At 34.2% G+C, this 16,708-nt stretch overlaps 1 protein-coding gene and 1 long non-coding RNA gene across 6 annotated transcripts in view; both read right to left on the bottom strand.

Moving 5' to 3' along the window:
* Nucleotides 1–2,125: 2,125 nt before the first annotated feature.
* On the bottom strand, nt 2,126–10,287 carry LOC149803683 (uncharacterized). The gene is made up of 2 exons (XR_016420247.1): nt 5,619–10,287; nt 2,126–5,513 (listed from the first exon to the last, which is right to left on the bottom strand). It is a non-coding gene; the product is annotated as an uncharacterized LOC149803683 (long non-coding RNA).
* Nucleotides 10,288–10,425: 138 nt separating this feature from the next.
* The window catches only part of LOC149803680 (G protein-activated inward rectifier potassium channel 2-like), a 208,860-nt gene continuing 202,577 nt past the window's right edge, over nt 10,426–16,708 (bottom strand). For all 5 annotated transcript variants that reach the window (XM_089953455.1, XM_089953456.1, XM_089953457.1 and 2 more), the window contains one exon: nt 10,426–12,982. The gene's annotated coding sequence lies outside the window, so the exon portion shown is untranslated. The remainder of the gene's footprint in view (nt 12,983–16,708) is intronic.

The raw sequence follows: 16,708 nt of genomic DNA, 5'->3' as shown, positions 1-16,708 counted from the left end.
TTTCTCTCCGATTTATTCGACAAATTAAATTCGCTGAATTTAAGTCTTCAAGGACCATCGGAAAATATCATCACTGCAACATCAAAACTGAAGTCATTTGATGAAAAGTTGTCGCTGTGGCAAAATAAGGTCTCGAAGGGAGTCCTCGACTGTCTTCCTACTGTCATAGGATCTCATTCAAACAAGAAAATCATCCTCGAATTTCTGGACACACTGAGAGACCTACAATCGGCACTGCAGCATTACTTCCCATCACATGCAAGCGAGGAATATAGATGGGTGATCAATCCATTTGGAAACAACGAAACTACAAATCTTACAATCGAAGAAGAACAGCTCATTGATTTTTAAAAAAACGATATTTTTTTTTCAGTCAATATTTCTCGAAAAGAGCCTGGATGAGTTTTGGATCTCAATCAAGAAGTCATATCCTGCAATCAGTTCAAAAGCAATCAAAATAATCCTGCCATTTGTGTCTTCGTGGTTTTGTGAGTTTGGATTTTCAGCATTGACTGAAATCAAATCGAAAGAGAGAGAGAGACTTCTTAACATCGACAATGAAATGCGGGCTTGTTTGTCGACTTTGGAGCCTCGCTTCAATCTGATTTGCTCTCGAAAGCAGGCACATCCTTCACATTAAATTTAGAATTAAATATATATGTAAAAACAAATAAGTTCTTCACCACAAATTTTTTAACAATCTTTTCAGGTGTGCCGTGAATTTTTTTAGATCTTTTTGATGCGCCACAAGACAAAAAAGTTTGAGAAACACTGGTCTAATCCACGAGGCTTTGTAAGGTAAAATGTCAACTTAGACGATTTGGGAAGAGAATTGGAAGACTTTTGCAAGACTTACCAATGGACATTTGAGGATTGCTGTTGCTCTGCTATTATTCTTCCCGTGCATTTATGTCTCGAAGACATAAAAGAGATACAAATCTTCATTTCGAATCCTACATATTGTAGCCTGTTGGCAAATGCTCTTCACTAACTATAAAATGCTCTTCAGGATATACGAGTGTTAGGGAATTTTGGAAAAACATTTGTATAAGTCCTAAAATACTTGGACTGTTTTGATTTCAACGTTCGCCTTATGCCTGAAAGGTTCATCGGTAAATATGACAACTGACCCGATTTGAGAAGGGAATTAGAAGACTTTTTTTTAAGAATTACCAATGGGCTTTGGGGTTTACTGTTGCTCTGTCATACTTTTTCCCGTGCATTTATCTCTTGAAGACGTAAACGAAATACATGTCTTCCTTTGGAATCTTACTTCTTGTAACCGTTTGGCAAATGCTCTTCGCTAACTATATAAATTCTCTTCAAGATATATGAGCGTTAGGGAATCTGGAAGAAAATTAGGATACGTCTTAACATTGTTCACATACCTGAACTGTTTTGAGTTGATATTTCTACTGACTCCAATAGGGGACATCCTTGAAGACGTATTAGTGAATACATTACAAAAACTAAGCGAAGCTAGCAAGATTTATATGCCGTTATTGTGTTCAAGAGTTACGTATTATGCTGTAGCTCCACTATAACTCTTGCAATGATTTAAATGCTTGAAAAAATTAACGGGTTACAGATCTTTCGTTTGGAATAATAATTCTTCTAAAATGATGACTAAAGCTCCTTGCAAAGTCTGCAAACTCTCTTCTGGAGTTAGCCAATACTTTGCAAGAATTAAGTGAAGCAAGCAATATTTATATACCGTTATCGTCTTTAATGGCTAGTTATTATGCTATGGCTCCACTATAACTCTTCCAATCATTTTACCACTTGAAAATGATAACAGGATATAGATTTTTGTAAGGAATAATAAAATGACGACTAAAGCTCTTCGCAAACTCTTCAAAGAAAATTCTAGAGTTAAGAGCATTTTGGTTTCATAATACAAGCCAGCTGCACATGGTACCTTGCAATCTAAGTTCCTAGACCATCTATAGGTGGAAAGTGTCTCTTTTGCTAGTGTATGATTGTTCTATGCCGTGTTTGCATGTGTGTGTGTGTGTGTGTGTGTGTGTGTGTAAGCAAGAGACAGAGAGAGAAAGAGAAGATTAAAGGTCTAGTTATTCTTAACCAAAAAGAACAGAAAAAATATTACAATAATTGTTAAAGAAAATTAGAGCTTTAATGAAATTTATTTGCAAGAAAATTAAAAACTTTCATGGAAAGCCCAGACTCATATCTGACATATAATCAAATGGAAATGATTATGTACAAGTAACAATGAAAAATAAACATTTGTTCGATTTATTTTTAACAAAATCTCTATATAAAGACACAAGCTGTGGCCACGTAGGTAAAAAGACAGAAGCTGTGGCCACGTAGGTAAATCATAACACATTTATGTGCTTTCTTCGCGATTATCCGAAGAAAAATTTCCCTGAACAAATTAAAGGTTGACATTTTGAAGAAAAAAAAAATCATGTAGTGAAAGGCTGACTTTTTCCATATTTGAAATGAAAAAGCAAATGCATATTTGACTCAAGATCCCAATTTCGATCGCTGTATACAACTGTGTTTTAATGAAACTCTAAATATTTACATTTGACCAATAATACACTCGCATGATAAGATATCATCATGTAAGAAGGCATGGTGTAATGTTTGCAGATCCAACTGATTCACTGTTATTTTGTATCTTTAAAATCAGTTCTTTGAAACAGCACAAGATAATCATACTGGTTCTAGTATAACATGCACCCAACTGTGAACAATATCCACCAATGTTTGCCCTCACATAATGGTCAGTCCGATCAATCATGTCTTTACTGTTTGCTCTGCCATTTGACTTGAGGTGAATAGCTTAAGGAAAGGTTTGCCTTCAGATCTGTGTTCAAGCTGTGCACAGCTGCATGCATGTTATAGCAGGCTAAATAACACATTAGACAAGATAGTTATGTAATCTACAAAGAAAATTAAGGACAATGCATGTTTGAAGCATGTTATTTTATTATTCATTTAAATGATGTACTGCTTGAGGCTGGCTTATTATTTCCACAAACAGGGATAAGAGTTTTTGTGAAAACATCATGTCAATATAATAATCCACTCATGAGTAGCAATACAATTTTCAAATGGCCTTCATGGCAGTCATATTGGGTGTCTTTGGGGCACCATTTTTATTAATGGAAAAATAGACCTTGGAATCACTGCAGTTGTAAGGTTTGGCCGCAATCCATGAAATAATTTAGAAGTGATGATAAGAAACTTGTTGTAATGGGTAACATGCAAAGGCCCATTGCAGAAAACTCTTCTGGTCTATAACCAGTAGCGGTAAAAAAATTAATACAGCACTTAAAAAACTACAGGATTATCTTCCACTAACGATTTTGTGTCATACAATGCACACAAAACAAAGCATTATGCCATAATACAATAAGGGGAATAACTCTTACAAAATTGTAAGAGCAAAGTGATTTGTTAATATGCGCTTGTTCAGGTGATAACCATACTATTTACTTATGGCAATCCATAAACGCTTAAGGCCAGGCAGCGCTAATCAGATTGTGTCATGCAAAGCATTAAGCTACAATATAGAAAGAGCACCTCCCTAACAAATTTTATTGGTACAAAGTGATTTGATGATATGTGCATCTTTGATGACAATAATATTTACCAAGCTTTGTGGTAATCCATTAAAAAAAATATGTCAATGAGACTGTATCATGCATTGTTATAGGACAAAAAAAAATTAAGCAATAACTCGAACAACACAAGTCCCTTAAACAGACTGACACTCTACTGTCTGAAAAGAATTTCCAGGAATCCAAGATAAGACAGCTTTTTCTAAGTGCTAAATGTTGAAACCATCTCTAATATTTCTGAGAGTTAACAAAGTGTTCAGTAATGATAACATTTGTTTCAACAAGTCTTGTGGTTAAAGTCCAATGTTGGTACAACTTTCCATTTAGAAGGAGAAATGATAAGATTTTCATGACAGTTGCTGTAGATCCCACGATGGCTGTTAAATGGGCATCACAGATGTTTAGAAACTACTAGACATAAAAAGTCCTTTAGTGAAAACCCCATGTTCAAGAGAAGCAGCAAAAACAACATTTTCAAGATGACCACTGTGACCTTACTAGATGCCTGACTGGCATCATTTTCATTGACCTTGAGGTGAATGTGTGTGTCAAGTTTCATGGCAATCCTGTCAGTAGTTTAGGAGTAGTGATATTGTAACAGACTTGTGCTAATAGATGCATGACAGATGAAAGACTAGAGACAGCAGGCCACCATGTAAGCTCTTCTAGGCTATGAAAAGTAGCTGAAAATGGGGGTGGGGTGATTTTGTCAATTTGCACTTCCTCAAATGATGATTATAATAATAAGTTTTACCAACAAAAAACTCTGTGACAAGTTGTGCTAAACAGATTGAGTCATACACTGCTACAAGAAGAAAAGCAAATAACTCGTTTAATAAATTGGGGGTGGGTGGTAAAATGATTTGCCAATATGTGCATCTTCAGGTGATGACCATAATATATACCAAAGACCATGTCAATCCTCCCAAGAACAGGGACTAATTGTGTAAGCCAAATGCCAGATGGATGGATGGATGGATGAATGGACCTAAGGATTACTATATACCCATGCCTCTATGGTGAAGGTAAAAAAAAGGTAAACAAAACAAGAATGAATATTTTTACAATGAAATCATATCCCATTATACAAACATTAATTAATGCAGAAATCATGATAATGACAAAGGCTAAATGATGGTACATGATGACTGAGAAATGATTTAATACATATACTCTGTAAAACTGAAGCAGTTTCTGCTTCAACTGGAACAATGGCACAATGTTAGCAAAAACATCATAGAGTTTGTGAAAAAGTGCAGCAACAGTTTGAAACACTAAAAAAAATAGAGTACCATATATTGGTTATCGTTGCATTAAAATATCATCAGGCAGTACAAAAACTTATACTTCAGACAAAGATACAAGTCACAGAATTACATATTACATTTTCCTCCATTGTCATGATGTTGACCTTGAGGCAGGGGTCATTACTAAAATATGAACAACACAGTCTTGTCCTGATACCATGATATATACTTGGGCAAGTTTTCATCAAAATATTTAAAGTGGTTCAAAACATACTTCTGAAGAAAAAAAAATTCAAGTCAAAGAATAATATTTTCCCAATCCATGACATTGACCTTGAAGTAGGGTGCATGGCTGTGGTATGTGACAATCCTTTACATGTATGTCTGAACTGATATGGCTGAATACAAAGAAAATAATAGAAATGTTGGAGTAAGCGACTTATATTTTATATATACTTGTATATGAATATGAATCATCTACATCAGAGAAGAAATGCAAAAAATGCAACAGTTATCACTGCTTTGCTTGTAATGCAAAATGAAGAGTAAAGTAATCCTAACATAAAGTATGTTCCAAGAAGTTGACCCGTTTAACCTACTAAATCAGTATTCCATCTAAAATCACATATCTCTGAAGCCTACATATTTTGACCATTTTGAAGTTCCTGACAGCCTACATATTTTGACCATTTTGAAGTTCCTGACAGCCTACATATTTTGACCATTTTGAAGTTCCTGACAGCCTACATATTTTGACCATTTTGAAGTTCCTGACCGCCTTCTTAGTGCCATTCTCTTGTATCAACTCTATGGCAGATAATGTATTTAAATCATCAATAATTTGCGGAGTCATCAAGATTAGACAATACATGTATTTAAATCATCAATAATTTGCGGAGTCATCAAGATTAGACAATACATGTATTTAAATCATCAATAATTTGCGGAGTCATCAAGATTAGACAATACATGTATTTAAATCATCAATAATTGGCGGAGTCATCAAGATTAGACAATACATGTATTTAAACGCATGAGCATGATAAGTACAACTTTAAAGCCAATATAAGATAGTTACGAATTATCTCATTTAATAATAAGGCTACGAATTATTCACTCATAATATTGGTATGTCAATGCCCTGTATCAGGTGATAAAAATCTACATGGCAGTAAAAGCTAGCTATTATCACATTATCAAATAATGGGAATCAACCAGGCAACATGATCTGCTCATTAATTAAAGTAAACACATCATCTACAAAAGTGATGATATAAAGACAAATCATGAATCTATCTGTGACACTGTGACAGTTATACATGAGACTCTTAAAAAAACTATTTTAATTTAATATTTTAAAGTTATTTTTTAAATCTACTGATTGCATGACATAGTCTAATGTGTGATGATGTGCCATTAAGCAACTTGCAAATTATAAATGATTATGCAGTATGAAAATCTTCCTTAAGATGACAAACATGTATTCTTTTTAAAGTGAAGATAAAGTTATAGTTGCAGCTTTAAACAAACAATAGTGTAACAGTCACAATATGCCAGTTTTGTGACCTTTCCCCTACTAATGACCTTGACCTTAAGATAGAGACCTAACTGTATGAAGCACTGGTCTACATTAAGTGATGTTGACTTTGGGGCAGCATGGATAAGACATCAGGGCACTGGTCTACATTTTCCATTGGTGTTAAGTGATGTTGATGTTGGGGCAGTGAGTATGAATGGGAACACGGGAGACATTGTAAAGTCAAGAGATATAAAAGACTAAGTTTCATTGAAATCTCTTCACTGGTTTAAAAGTTATACCTGAACAGAGGTCAGCAATTTATGTTTCTTTCAAATGGCCTTGACCTTGCACATATGAGTATGACTGAATACAGGTGATGATGTTAGGTTAAGATATAAAGGCTTTATTAAAATATAATTAAACAGTCATACTGGTGCACTGCTAGAAGTAACTATGGTATGCAATACACTCCTGTCATTAAAAAACTGGTTCAAATGTAATTTAATTATATTCATTGATTCAGAAGTTATACTCTGGATAAAAATACATGTTCTTAGTTGCATTTTACTTTGCCGTGACCTTCACCCTGAGGCACATTCACTATGCTATGTAAATCACTAAATTTTGATTAAAATAGCTTAACAGATTCAAAAGTAATTCTCCAGACAAAGATACAAGTCAACGAATTACATTTTGCTCATCTTATGACCTTGACCTTTTGTCAGGGGTCAGAGCTATTATATGTGACACACCATCCAGATAATGATATATAATGAGCTACAGTTTCATTATAATGTCTTCACTGGTTCAATAGTTGCACTTTGGAAAATGGTACAAGTCACATAATCACATTTTTCCTTGCCATGAACTTGACCCTGAGGCAGGGGATCTGGCTAAGGTACACATCTCACCAACAAAGATAGACATTATGATGGAATACCATAACACCATGCCTGGCTTGAGACAGGTGTATTGATGTATCTGCTATATATAGCAAGACAAAATTTTATATTCATAAGCTTGGTATATAGTTCAGAAGAAACAAATATAATTATAAGTTGATATTTTTTTAGTCAAGTCTATATTTGCCAGCATAATTGCAAATGCTAAGTCTTTCAAAGACTGGATGGTACATTATAAACAAAGCCTGACAAAATACACAGTAATCTAAACAAACAAGGAAACCCCAAGCTTCTGAATTTTGGTATCTCAACATAAAATAAATCTGATATTCCTGTTTCACACCCACTCTGCAGGAGTGAGTGGGACAGTGGTGGAAGTGGGAGGTGACTTAACTATTAGACTTTCCCTCTGAACACGTGATCTAAAAGGTATAATATACCCTGTACAAAACTGATGAAGTTAGTGTTGAAGCTTGTTGTCATAAAGAATTGTATAGGGATAATATGTAATTAGTACTGTATAGGGATAATATGTAATTAGTACTGTATAGGGATAATATGTAATTAGTACTGTATAGGGATAATATGTAATTAGTAAATATATCCGGTAGCATTTTATATTTAAAGCAGCATGATCAAAGGCACTTCTGGAAGCAAAAGAAAAATATATACTGCTCATACAAGAATAAATTGTAGCCTATTAAATGCAGTATAAAATTGTATGATAAAAAATTCAGGCATAAAAGATATCAATGAAAAATGCTCTCACATAAGGTCAATAAACATGTTCTGAACATAAAATTCAAGCATGAATAAAACATCGCAAATAATTATTCTTTGGTCAATTAGCATGTAGTACATAATCAATCTGGCAATCTTCTGCAACCATTTTGTGTAAAACACTTCAAAGTGCAATCAAATTTCCTCCAAATAAACAAATCTGAAAATTCTACATACACTGTAAAAGTTAAAAACCAAAGAAAAATAATTCCTGCATGCAGATCATGAGAAAAACTTAACACTTTTCTTCTTGACATGTTTACAAACAGAAATGTGTACTATCCTGTTTACTGTAAATATAATGCTGTACATTGTCCCAATGAAAATATAAATATCCATCAGAAGTGAAGAAAAGGGATGAATCGAAACCCACCTCAATATGACCATCCATTCAGGTGGTGTAGCAACATGATTTTCAGGATTGCCTTCATCTGAATATCATAAACAGTATTCTAGCAAGAACCTCATGTTGATATGACCATCTGTTAAGTGTGAGTACAATCAATAACAATATTTTTAACATTGCTGCCACCGTGGCCATGTTGAATGTTACAACAGCACCAATTTCAATTAGGCCCATACACAAGTCATAAGAACTCTTGTAGTGAAAACTACATGTTAATATGACCATTCTCTCTGGAGGAGTAGTGATGACATGATTTTCAAGATTGTGGTGGCCAAGCTGAGTATCAAAATCAGCCCATTTTAATTCTGGACCATTTACAAATCATAAGAAGTCGTTCAGTGAAAACACCATACTGATATGCCCATCCGTTTCAAGAGGTGCAGTGATAGCAAGATTTTAAGAGGGATGTCATGGTGGCCATGTTTAATGCTTGCACAGCACCAATAATGATTAGACCCATTTACAAGTTAAAAGAAGTCATTTGGCAAAAGCATTGTATTGATTTTAGATAGCCATTGCAGCTATGCAGTATAGGTCAGATTGGTACAATTTTCATTTAGGTCCATCTACAAGTCATAAAAGGTCTGTTAGTAAAAACCAGTCAGGAGGAGTGACGAGATTTGCAAGATGACAACCACGGTGGCCATACTGGATGTTAATGGCACAACGATTTTCATTATGGACTAACTAGATTTCTGGATGAAACTTAATCCAAGTTTCCTTTGAACTTTTCCACACTGTTTTACATACCAATACAGTTATTTTGGGGTGGAAGATCAGAGCACACCTCCAAAAGAAAAGGATGGAATTTGCTGAAATTGCACAGTTGGATAGGATAATTGCATTAGACTGAGGCTGACTTTGTACACTACCTGAAACTGGTAAGTAGAATCAGTGACAACATACTTGTGCTGGTGGACAACTGTCCAGACTCATGCAAACTCTTCTGGTCTTTAACCAGAATATATGAAAAGACTAATCTGAAATTCTGTCAGATGTATTGATGGATCACCAGCTCTGCTCACTTGTCACTCCTTTAACTGTCACAAATCTTAACAAAAAGAAAATAAACCGCTGGCCACTATTATTGCCAGAAAAGTGAGCTCCGGCATAATCACAGAATCAAAACCAGAACTTGTCAGAATTTATGGGCATGATGGTCCAGTGCCTAAGTGACTGTTACTGTATAAATTCAAAGTCATAACTTAAACATTTCTCATCCAAACTGTAAGAATGTAATTAATTTCTTTCAAAACTGTTTAATGATGCACTTTAATCTGAATTTAAATGATAGGTTAATTAGTACACAGCAATCTGGTGATCAGTAAATTATCCAGGCTAATTAGTACGCAGCAATATTGCTGTTCTGGTGATCAGTAAATTATCCAGTAGTCAGGTCTAATTTAAAATTTAGCTGGGTATTGCCTAAGTACATAACTGCTTTGTTCTTAGACATCAGAAAGAACAAGCTTGATACAATGAATAGAAACACACAGGCCTTCAGGTCAACATGCACTTAAGTGCCACATCAGTTCTTTACCTTATCTCAGACCAAAACATGATTGCGTTTGTATTATTGCACATCTCCACTTTTAAGCCATGTAAATACCTGTATTTGTAGCTATGTAAATACCTGTAGTTGTAGCTATGTAAATACATGTAGTTGTAGCTATGTAAATACATGTAGTTGTAACTGCACAGTTGCAAGTATGATTCAAAACAATTTTGTATGCATAGAGTTCAGTTTGGTGCATCTTTGAAAACTGATGTAGGATTGTCAGTGAAAATAGCAAATCAGTTTCAGCCTCTCTCTCTCTCTCTCTCTATATATATATATATATCTATATATATATCTATATATATATATATATATATATATATATATATATATATATATATATATATATATATATATATATATAGACACACACACATATACATTAACACACATGTACACCTGTCTAGAAATTTTATAGGAAGCATATATGTACTGTAAAAAGATTTGAGAAGTTCTAAAATTGTATTCTAGCCTAGATGAATTTTTATTCTATGTCTTTATGCATATTGGGAAGTATGAACTACATTGTGTTACGTTTAAATTTGTAATTATAGCACCACATCTGAAAACCCTTGTACATCAAAAAAGTTGTATCATGCAAAGAATGCTGTACAAAAATTATATTCTACAAATTAATAAATAAAATAGAACAGCTAAACAGTACATTCTCTTATTATTTTAACAGTTAGATATTTTATTCTTACTACCGTCATTAAAAAAATTATTATGAATGACTTCATCTTCATATATAATACCTATTCAGTTACAAGATGCTCTTAAACTCGTATTTTAACCTGTCTGTAGGCTGATATATAATGGTACTTTGTGCACATTTTGGCTATACAAAAAATGGAAGCTAAGTGCCTTTCTCATGGACACAATGAAGCTGCTGACCTGTGCTGGTCTGGGCAAATTTGTTGTTGTAAGGTTTAATGCCATTTTCAGCACAAGATAGGCTAAACATGGTGGCCAGCATCAATCGCAGAGGAATAACACGGAAAAAACTTGGAAAGAACCACCGACCCATAAGAAGCTACTGGCAAGCTTGCTCACATACAGTGTGACCGCAATTAACACGATCTCAATTCACATGAATTTGAAATAATGCAAGATGGGGAAAAATGCTTAAAAGATTGCTACTATTGAGATAACTCTCTCATACATATAGATTACGTCAATGTCGCACACAAATATTACCCACAATGCCCAGCTCTTACGCACCCACCATTCTGTTTATTGTGGCCTCCATGCTGCATACGTATGTACATGTACAAACTGTTTGCTACAGTACAATTCTGGAATGTTATTAGTGATGGCATCTAAAAGACAAGCAAGTGATAGTCCCAAGAGATGAAGGAAGGCTATTTCTTTAGAGGTTAAACTTGAATTAGTGAAAAAATATGAAGCTGGTTAGAGTACAGCCATGATAAAGCATGCTTTAAACCTTAGTGAAAGTACATGTAGAATGCAGCTTTCATTTTTAATTAAATGTACATATGTTCTATTAACTAAAATTCATAATTTCATGTTTCTATTTTATATTTCCTGTTTTAAGTTCATTTCCTTATGGTTTTTATGAAAACTTTTATTATATTTTTATTTAATCTACTTTGCAGAAGCATGCCCTAATTTTAACATACTGAATTTATACAGAGAAAATCATCTCAATTTAAGCAAATCTCAAATTATGCGTGCTCTTCAAAAACATAACCCTCTGTAAATCGTGATCATACTGTACCCACAGTGGCTGAGCCCAAGACTTGAACCCATGCAGACAGACGTGAGATAGCAGTGATCTGTAACGGTGAGCACTTCAGACCACTCGGCAACCTGGGCCCACCATCAGGGCAGATATAAAAGTAGGAATCCTTGCATTACGAGTCCAAGACCATATCAAGTCGATTCCTGCAGCTGCCCCTCTTTAACATGATTCATAATAATTCTTCTCCAATGTTTATATATTTCCACTGGATTCATCTGTTTTTGCATCAATGCATACATAGGCACATCAGTGTCCATGTCCACTTGAAAATACAAGTGAAAAAGCCAACACCGTAGCCAGGAAGCACATTACACGATGTACATGAAATGAAGAAATGATGACAATGCTGTTGTTGAGATTCCATAAAAAAGTGAACATTTGCGAGTGCAGACATCATACTACAGTAATCAATTTAAAAAAACACAAGATTAATTAAACAAAATGAGGAAATGAGATTCCTTTCAAATGTTATGTATGTAAATAAGACAGGAAAGTATAAAGATTTACATGGTTTCTATGCATACTGGAAAGAAAGAAAAGAAAAACAAACACCCTTACATCATGGAGGTTCCCAGATGAAAAACTCTGATACATGTACAAGATCTAAATTTGTACTTAATGGTAATATTCTGAACAACAACAAGTACTGATGAAGCTTTCTTTCATGTGGAAACATTTTCAAGCTTTGTACTTTATCTAATAACCAAAAAATGTAATTATTCATCACTGAGGTAAATATCTCCATTATTGAAAGAGATGCCTATGTTCTGATGCCATATAACAGAAACAATGTCTGAAAGGAAACAACAGACTACTTAACATTCACATCCTTAACAAACAGGGTTCTAAGACGAGATTTGTGAACATGCATGAAAAAATTCTCTTACAGACAAATGAGTCAGATAAATGTAACACATCTGTTTCAAACATTCATACAAGTGGACAAATATTTATCTAATCATAGTGCTCTTAATCAATAAATTTATTTGCTCAGTTGCAAACATAATGCGAAAAGTAAAAACAGTTATTTATTGACCTTTGCTGAATTCATCACAAGGAAATTGAACAGGCATTAACCAGGAGATTACTCTTGCATCCTTCCACTGCTTTAATCACAGTTGTTTCCCCCTTGTTCAAAGAGGAAAGAAACTTGACAGGGATGAAGACGTAAAGGTGATATGAAGTAGTCTCCTCTATAATACACTCATTGGTTATCTGAAATTATAAAGTAAATTAACTTTCAATTCAAGGTAGAAACTTTCACTTTGTTTTCTTTAATTTATTAAGTATCTCTGTTATTTTTGTGCTTGTTACCATCTTGTAGCCTCTATGACCTTGAGATCACCTAGATAGTTATAGTCAAGGAGAATAAAATCACAAACATGCAAACTGGAGATGTATACATGTTTATTTACTACCTTTTCTCCTGCTTACACCCTGAGTCTGGATAATGTTTGCTGTTTTTTAAACATAGAAAAAGCTATGGTAACAGTATAGAAGAATTATGGTGCAAGTTTTTTAATAAAAAAAACACAGATAAATGCACCATATAAAACCTATTAGTGCCACCCACCCCTTTCAATGAAATTTTTCAGATCATTTGCATCAATTCTTATTCAAAGGAGTTATTTACTGTTCAAAAATGGTCTTAATTATCAATTTCTAAAATTTTCCATGTAGTATAATTTTGCAGCTGTACTGATTGTTCATTGTGACTGGACCCACCACATTACAAAATTACTGGTAACAGACCTAAAGCAAATACAAAAGATATCCACCCAGTGATTGGTAAGTCGCCCCAGTTCAAACTATGATATGTCTTTCAAGTTAATACTTGTGTCCAACCAGTTCTTGTCTGAAGTACCATATATGCCCATTTATAAGTCAAGTCAACTGCACTCAAGATAGATCATGGTCTGCCCTAGCATAATGCACATGCAGATCAGGGTCTACATTGTTTGTTTTACTGATTACTCCTAACAAACTGCACAGACCCATATCTGCCAATATTTATCTAATATTGTGATGGCAGATCTGGGTTTGTGCAGTCTGCAGCTGGACTTGTCTTATAAGCGAGTATATACGCCACGCCCATTATTTCACTTTTCAAAATCAGCTTTCTATATATTTTAATGACTATAGCAACAAATTACTGCCTGTGTTTATCTATCACAAACTAACACTAAAGTCATTTTTTCTCAGGTTGTTTTTGTTGTTGTTGTTGTGTTGTAGTAGGGTCTAATGCCATTTTCCAGCACAAAATAGGCTATACAGGGCAGCTAGTATAACTGGTGGAGGAAGAACTTGGCAAAAACCCAGTTAAGAACAACTGACCCACAAGAAGCTACTGGCAAGCTTTCTCACAGACTCACATTGGCTGAATCTGAGACTCGAACCCACTCAGACTGATGTGAGATGGCAGTGATCCGTATTGGTGAGCGCTTTAGACCACACGGCCACTCTGGGCCCCTCATTCTGAAGTAATCAGCTGCAATAAGCTGCTTAGGTAATTACTAAATGTGTTGTGGATTTGAAGAAGACTTACTCAACTCCTAGACCAATTTCACAACATCCGACTTCACACACTATGTTATATCGATCTGCATCATATTTTAAAAAGGGCAAATCATTCTGAACACTGATCAAGAAAATTGTAAACCGAGAACATGTCTAATTTTCAAGTACTTGCATAAGTAAACAAAATTTAAAAATATGTTGTTTTTTTAACATATAAGTAATTAATTGATTAACTTTTTATAACCAATTAAGTAATTAATTAATTAACTTTTTATAACCAATTAAGTAATTAAAAATGGTTGCTGATGGGAACTAGCAGGATTCCAAGAAGTGGAAATGATGTACCCACCTTGAATACTCACTTAAAACAGAAGTCCTGTTGCAAACTGCAAAGTGCAAAGACCCAGATCTACCATCACATACCGTGCCAGCAGATCTGTGTATGTGCAGTTTGTTAGGTTCAATCAGTAGAACAAACAAAATATACCCTGATCTGCAAGTGCATTATGCTATGGCAGATCAGGATCTTTGTTGTTTGTAATTAGAATCATCCAATTATTGATTAAAGACTGTACTTCCCATCAGATGGCCACGAGTTTTCATACTTTTATCGTCTGCTAACATGTCGTCCTGCATTACTTGAAAATTTGAATAAGATGAATATCTTAAATGGAATAATGACCGTTTTTCTGGCCCATCATAATCTCTTGGATTAAAAAAATGTAGCCAGAGGATTAAACATCGACAGACAATTATATACCATGTCATCTCAAACAAAGGAATAGTTAACGTTGATCTGGTATGTATCAATTAATTATTATTTTTTGTTTTACTCCATTCATAACTAACTTTTTGTTTTGTATGGAAACAGAAAAAAGGAAAAGCTAACCATGTTCTCAATCCACAACCTATTATCAAGCATTACACACTGATAACAACTGTTAAATTGGATAAAATAATGGACTTTGTACCATTATTAACCTAAATACAGTATCTGAACATTTAAATATAACTACTTATCTCCATCAGTCTAATATGTTGCTTGATATTGTAAAGAGTGTCTTTGATAGAAGAATGTATCTCCAAAATTTAATACATCGATTCACAGTATCTTGACTGTGAAAACTGGAAATGTAATCTATATTTTCCTTCAACTGAACTGATTTTAATTCTGCAACTCCAAACAGGGCAATGATTGTCCTAAACAAGCCAAATCATTTACACTGATCCAGTAATCCGAGAATACCATTAACTGTAATGATACAACAGGTGTAAAGACCGACTCGCTACATCCAATATGAGGCTATCAAAGGAAAATCTGCCATCGAATATAACTGAGATGACTAGAATGTACGTGTGAAATTTGCATGTCAGAGATGTTGACCACTTTATCACAAATAAATGTAAACCCAGTTGTTTGGCTTACTGGAAAATGAAAAAAAAACAACATAATAATCTGCATATGTTTGAGTACTTTAAACTTTAAATCACACACGGTAAATCCATTTCACTGAAATTGTGAATTGTCTACATCAAGTCTTCTTGTATATCACACCGAGATGACAAGTTGTGGAGTGCATCCTACATTTTTATTCCTGTATCTTAACTACTTTTAGGTATTCTAAATGGTTGTTTATTCAATTATGTTTTCAAATATGCATATACCAATTTTCTTTGACTACATTCCAACCTGAGCCTTTTATTTTTTATTGACTTTAAAAAATGTACATGGTGTCTGGAATTCCATATACTACTGAAAATTACTACAAATTTTCAAAATGTCCTATTGAGAGAGGCTCCAGATATATAGGTTAATGATGGTAACACAATTTCAAGGTAGAATTACTTCTTCATTAAACTTTCTTGATTGGGGCCCTGGGTGGTTGAGTGGTCTAAAGTGCTTGCCTGTACCAGTCACTGCTATCTCACTTCTGTCCACATGATTTTGAGCCTTGGGCTTGGCCAATATTAATACACAATGCCAGTAGCTTCCCCTGGGTTGGAGGTTCTTACAAGAGTTTTTTTCCCCAGAACCTTCCTCCACAAGTTATACTGGCTGCCACATATCCTGTCCTGATATTTGGCATTAAATCCAAAATAACAAGAACTTTCTTGATCATTACATAAAGCACCTAATAACCGAGAGCTCTGGTGTGCACTCATAAGAACAGTACACCCATTTACACCCAGAAATGAATTTTCTCCCTACTTTGGGTACATATTACGTTAAACATGGTACATAATGAAATCAGACCTTAAAAAATAAAAACCTTAAAACTAATGTTTCCAGTTTAAAGCAAAAAAAAAAAAAAAAACCCCAGATCAGTCTGTTGGTCAGAATTAGATTTATTTTTTTAAATTCATTTCTTCCCCCTTTTTTTTTAACAAAATGAGTCAAAGCTGCTTGATCTAAATTGATGCCTT

Source organism: Sinohyriopsis cumingii, chromosome 3 (genome assembly GCF_028554795.1).
Source record: "Sinohyriopsis cumingii isolate HCF-2022 chromosome 3, ASM2855479v2, whole genome shotgun sequence".
NCBI classification, from domain to species: Eukaryota; Metazoa; Mollusca; class Bivalvia; order Unionida; family Unionidae; genus Sinohyriopsis; species Sinohyriopsis cumingii.
The sequence above is the reverse complement of the archived record's forward strand: the minus strand, read 5'-3'. Positions and strand labels throughout refer to the sequence as shown.